We start from the raw sequence: 6,882 nt of genomic DNA, 5'->3' as shown, positions 1-6,882 counted from the left end.
AGAACATATTAGGCACTTAAGGAAAACAGCTGATGTACGATAAAGATTTTAGTTAGGGAAAACACCGTAAAATTCAGTGTGGTGTCTTATGAGCTTTAAGGTGTTACTTGCAGTTTTTTTGTGATTTTGAGCTTTTTAAAGCAGTTAAAAGTGATTTATAAATTCTAATCAGAGAGAGAATAAGTATGAGTAACTACTATGTAGTTCAATAAGATGCTTTTTGTCACTTGGGGTTAAAACACGTGGAATACGGAAAAACCCTACATTGTCCCTGTTTCCTCTACTTCCACATTTGATCACACAACAAAAACCGGGCATATTCTTCTTGTAAATTTCAAAAACTATAAATTTATGATAAATAAATCTCTATTTCCCATAAGAAGGTATGGACTGTTTGCCCTAACAAAAATTTACGTCTGTCCAAAACAGCTGTTGATGACAGTTTGTCGAAGTGCCTAATTCAAATTAACAAAAATTAGGTTATTGATACAAAACATTATTAGGCAAGTGGTAAAAACTTTGGCAACAATGCACTGATGGCTACTAAGAATGAATTAATTTGCCTTCCGACTATAGCCTTCCACCTACGTTACGGAATTAAAGAGTCCCTAACTACGTCACGGGGCATCGTGTCCGATTAATTTTAACATTTTATTTGAGCCTTTTATAAAACTGCAAAATTGAGAATTGTCTGATTCCCAATATTGCAAATACTATAATAACCCACAATAAATATCTTGTTTATATTCATGAATGACACAAATCTTTCTTATGTATTACTTATTTAGTTGCCTGATTGATTTATACGAGTATTTTTTGTCTTACATAATACTGGAACGAGATAACCGATGCCGGCAGTAACATACAGACAAAAGCCTCACAGTCATATAACGATAACCCCTAAGGTTGGCCCATTCGTCATTCTGGAAAGGAAACCGGCTTGTTAATGAATACGACAACCCATTAACAATTAACTACTGTTATTTCCCTAATTGCGGTCCAGATTTATGGCCGCATTATCGAGGCACTTTTATTCAAATTTTGTTATCGGATCCGTTTTAAATCAATCCGCAGTGAAAATGGCGCAAAACACTGCCGATCAATTTCCATTGCAACAATGCTAAAAAAAATTGAATCGAATTTAATGCGACCGATCCCCGAAACTATTCCCGATATCCCTCCCGGTCGAAATTTTAATTTAAACTCAGTCATAAACAGCGCCGGCACCAAAATTCCGTATCTGGACGGACGTAATTCGATTGGGGAGACCATTTAAGCCCTGCTACAATTAACATTGGGTCAAATTGGAGCCTGGAGCAATAGATAACGTTGCTCCGCAATTGGCCAATCCTCGCAGGATGCAGGACAGTTTTTTTTTTCGCCGCCACCGCCAAATTTAATGCCGCCCACCCGTCGCATAAATATAATTGGGAAAATGTCGTAAATTTCGATTGTTTATTGGATGATTGTTCCTGATACGCGTCTTTTATGGCCGAGATGGGACTGAAAAATAGCCGCGAGCGTCAGTCAATATCCATTGTTTATAATTATGTTACAACAATCAAAATGGCGGATGGCTCATGTTTATGTCAAACTTTTAACGTTTGGCAGCTGTAATGTGTAGCATCAAAATGATGAATAATCATAACTTTGTCAGTCAACATTTCTTTAACTAGCAATAACTAGTATAGTGTGCAGCATTTACAGCACTGTTTGTACTCAGTCAAATTCTGTAATTTACCCAAATGCTGAATGTATTTTGCTTGGATGGAACTTAGAATGCCTTTGTCTCTCAAACACGTCTGTGTAATTCACTATTATGGTAACACTATTTCTAATTTGTGATTAACCACAAACTACCCACTGTACCGGACCTGTGGTTTATGGTATTGGATTAAGCACTCACATGACGTCACGGTAGTGTCCCTACGTCATTACTCACTGTCCTAATATCCAAGTTATTATTAATATTAATTTTATCTGACAATGCTGAAAATCAAACGGACGTATTGTAAATCGAGGCGGCACTTTTGCTTTGTTACTATGTCAGTAGATTAAGCAGCGTCAATTAAGACGATTATTAATTATATTTTTAAGATTGATCCCACAAAACAATATTTTACAATGTGGCCATTAAGTCGGCATTATCGTCCCAACAGAACAGCAGCTGTGCGGTTGTTAGGTCAACGATAAGACAATTTCATTCATAGAAATGTCATACGCTAATTAATAAAAGTCAAATGGTCGTAAAAAACCAATTAACACCTATAAACTTACCACCGGAAGGCCAATCAGCTCGTTCAGGGTGTGAAGGGAGGAAAAAGAAACCGAGATAGGGCTCAGCGATAACATTCTCATAAATTCCCAAGTTAATTTCTCAAGACAAGTAGCACAAAAGCTAATAAATAGGATCGCCCCTAACATTGTTAAAATATTCATGACTCTATCGAGGAAACGTTTTATATTTTGATACCCCATTAATGGACGCCCCCCGTCGGGTGGACAGGCGGCGTTTTGCTAGTCGGCCCCAATTTCTTTCGATAACAACACCTTCGCCTAAAACGTGCAAGTCATCATCCAAATTAACTGATCGAAACAAGATTCTCGCTTGATATGTTCATTTTCGGTGTATGGTTGGTCATCTATCCGGCTTGTTTTCTTGTACTGACACCTGTCACTTCAATTAGTTGATGACAGGTGAACCATTGAACAAGTAAATACTGAAGATGATATCAAGTAGTAGTAGTTTAATATTTAATTCTGTAATAGTTATTTTTGTACGACTTGTCTAATTTTGAGTGATTACAACACCTCTTTTGAAGGCGGGAATGACTAGATCTTGTCTAGTTTCTGGTTGCTAGAGCTGATAAACCGGGAAATACCTGCTGTAGTTACCGTTCAGCTGAATGGGAAGTAACATAGAGGATTAAAAGAAATTTGTTAAAATATTTGCATTTCATTTAATAATTATAAATAAATAAATAAAACAGACAAATTAGAGGGAGAGACATCGATCAGTAAAGCTTACTTACTGTTCTATACAGGTGTGGTAAATCCAAAACCGACCATAGGAAAACCGCGTAACGGACAGAGAAACGTACATTATTGCATGCGCGGGACTAAGACAGAAAACGAAAAAATATCAAGTAGGCCATATTTTCAGCGCGCTGTTGCCAAACGCCAAGTTATTTTGTCGACGGTATTTGAGTGATACTTGGCGTTTGGCAACAGCGCGCTGAAAATATGGCCTACTTGATATTTTTTTCGTTTTCTGTCTTAGTCCCGCGCATGCAATAATGTACGTTTCTCTGTCCGTTACGCGGTTTTCCTATGGTCGGTTTTGGATTTACCACACCTGTATACTTAATATACGATTGTTGGGGCGGACCTAGGTCTCTCATCATACTATGGATCTTGGTAAGTTTAAGCATATTTTGACGGAAGTATTAACCTGAGTTTTAAGCTGTAGTAACATAGGCTATCTTGTTTTATCGAGATGAATTAAAATGAAACAGATATTGTAAACACTGACGCCAAAATACGTCTTTTATCTTTTTGGATATCTAGTTTAAAAACCAGTTTACAACTACTTTAAATTTGACAAGTAATTGACATATGTCAATTGGGACAAGAGTTCTGGCGAATCAGGAAAAATAGTGCAACTTTGCTAATTTAAACTATACTCAGATCAAAATTAAAAATGTTAGTTGTTGAGTAAAATATAATCAAGGGTAATTATGATATTCAACAGATTTTTAAACTGGACACACTGTATATTTGGAATCCGCATAAAAAATTGAAAACATATACAGCATTCTTCTCTTTACTATGTAAAAAAAAATATGTAAAATGTAACAAAAAAATTGACAAAATATGGAAAATATTCAGGGCGTGCTGCACGTTGGTGTTTAACAAATTCGACGGTCATAACATTGATCAACAGAGAAAAAGCTATTAGGAAATAAAATTGATGAGAAACACCCCTGTATATATTTTAATAAAGGCTGTTTAAAGTCGACTCCCAGGCAATTTACATAATTACAGTGGTGGAACTACCTGGTTTTTAACCCTAAACACAACGAGAGGCGTGTTACGGTTACCGTCCCAATAACACTCTATACAGATATTAATTTAGATTGGGTCGAAATTAAAATTCGGCGTTTTCGTTGACGGATCCGATGAAATTTTAATCAACTATTGATTGATCGACGCGGACCATCCGTTAAGCCAGGGGCGTGCGTCGCATCACCCCCTCTCTCTCCAAACGCTGGTCTATTATTAAGGGTTCCTTGATTATTTTAAAAGAGCCCCGTTATTGTCCTTAATAACGGTATAAGGAAAGTCGCCCGCGATTGAGTCATTAGGTCCGTTTCGAAAATTCCCTATCTGATAAGTACGGGATTCGGGTAAAATCAACTCCCCCCTTTGTGCACGCCACTTCCTGGCGTGCTAGTTTGTTGAAAAATAATTTACCACCGCCTCGAATGTATACGTAAATTAATATTGAAACTTCCTACGACGGGTTAGTTATATGGTTAGTGCACCAAGGATTAAGTAATAATATGGTCATGCTAGTTTTTTAACAGAAAAACAATCACGCATCCAGTAACGTTGAAATTACTGATTGCGTCGAGAAGTGCAGTTGACAGGAATACTTTCACTTCTTATCCAGCTTTACTTTTAACTAAAATAAAATATTGTACCGTTTTTCACGCTAAAAACACCACTTTTTCGCAAACACTGACAAGTACTGTTTAACTGACAACTACAAATCACAACAGCAAGAACCTGATTCTATAGACCAGCTGTTTATATGTGGTTTATACTATAGGTTTTTATGAATTCGAGGGCATTCTCTCTTAAACTTCAAACTATAACAAAAATATTTTGAAATTAAATTAGATGAAATGTAAATTACTCTCATTAAACTTAATAATATTCGTTTCGTCGACAAATCGTTCCAACGCGACATATTACATTTACCCTCATTGTTTGACATAATACAGATTTATATGCAGATCTATCCCGATACATAGAATTCAACGAGGGGTGATGGAACATCACCGTATGCCCGTTAGACACTGTTAATATCCTTATCTCTCGTCGGGGAGGTGTTCGAGTCCATTTGTCTTGTTCCAAATTGTTCTTCCCCCCTCAACTATACAAATACGTACACGTCGAGAGGGGATTCTTATCGAAACATGATTTAGGGTTCACGTGATGAATCCCTAAACAATAAGTCGCTGATTCTCCGGAATAGTGAAATATCCTCAAAAATGATCATTTCGTATTAAAATCAAAATGTAACCAGAAAATCCACCTACATCAGCAGGAACGACTGATTAACTTAAGAAGAAGTTACCAGTCGTTGTTTTTGCTGATGTAAATGGAGTTTTGACAGCGATTTGGTGCGGATGGTCTGCAAACAGCAACCCTAAAAGAAGTGGCGCAGGTACACACACACACCAAACCTGGGCGTGCATATAATTCTATTTTAAAGCGAGGTGAATAGTAAATTAATCTTAATTTAATCTCGCTGCCTTTATAAGCAGAATTATGGGTTGTTAATTATAGGCTACAATAAATTTATTATTTTAGCCTATATGCCGAAGAATTAAAACGAAATCTTTTGTGTGTGTTTTTTCGCTGCCCGCGACATGCGAAGTGATTAATGGCCGTTTGCCTCACCACCAACCTCTCTTCTTTATACGCCGAGGCGAAGATAATCACGGGAGGATGTGTGTGCTTCTCGGACTCAAGTTTCCTTTCACTGTCCGTTAATGACGTGCTCACTTTTTTCCTAATTAAAAATGGACGATTTTTTGCTTTTAATCAGCTCAAATGTCTCAATTAGATTCGCTTTAACGTGTAATCACACAATCTGCTGCGTGTTTGTTGCGACGTTCATCCAGGATACTTTCTTGTTCCATGGTTGAAGGTTGAAAGTTTTGCAAAATAGTGTATTTTCGTGATTACCGCCTTGTTTAACGGATTTATAATATTAACTTTAAATTGTTGTGTTTACCCAAATTAACTAATTAAGGTTTTTTACATTTGTATCTGGTGATTTTGGGGTTAGGTGTCTGTGATTGGTCAAAAAAAGCAGCAAGCTGAAAGCTGTTTTTTGTACATCATGTCTCGATTGTTTCTTAAAGTTAACAATTATATTTGAAAATATTCTATATCAATCAAAGGTACTTACGTCAAAATGATCTTCACATACACAGTTTCTTGGGTTATCTGCCATTTTCATGGTATTTAATGCCTTATACGATAATTGACGATCACTCTCCTTTTTGGTTTGGTATGGGTATAAGCAACTTTTCGGGATGATCCCGGCTATTACTCACACACGATTTAAAATATAATAAAAATAATTGGGTTCATCGTTAAACGTTACGTTTCATTCATACCATCGTGAATTTTGATTTTTTTAAAAAAGTCATAAATTTTTACTTTTTTGAATTGGACTATTTTTTCCAATTAGGATGATGTGCATAATTTAAGTTTTGCAATTTATTGAAAATAGCAGTATTTTTATTCCATGGAGATACAGTGTTTCGGTTTTTAGCAACCATCATCATTTTTTTTGGTTTTTTTCTATGAATGGTTCGGTCGTATTTTATTTTGTTTTGCCACTTGATAATGATTTTATTTATCAAGCAAGTTACTCAAATATTATTTAAGTTTCGATTAACTTACATGCTGTTATTATAAAATTTGCAAACTTACCTTTTTGAGCATTACTTTGTGGTACTTACTTGGAAAATTTTAAGAAACTGTTATTTTGCGGTCAAACAAGCAGATTTATTGATTAATTTAATATTATTAGTTAACCTACTTAAATTATAGCTGCTTGTATTTCTTATCTTACAGGTCCAG

The sequence above is a fragment of the Ips typographus genome, linkage group LG1 (assembly GCF_016097725.1).
Source record: "Ips typographus isolate SLU linkage group LG1, UJ_Ityp_2.0, whole genome shotgun sequence".
NCBI classification, from domain to species: domain Eukaryota; kingdom Metazoa; phylum Arthropoda; class Insecta; order Coleoptera; family Curculionidae; genus Ips; species Ips typographus.
This window is presented reverse-complemented; position numbering follows the sequence as displayed.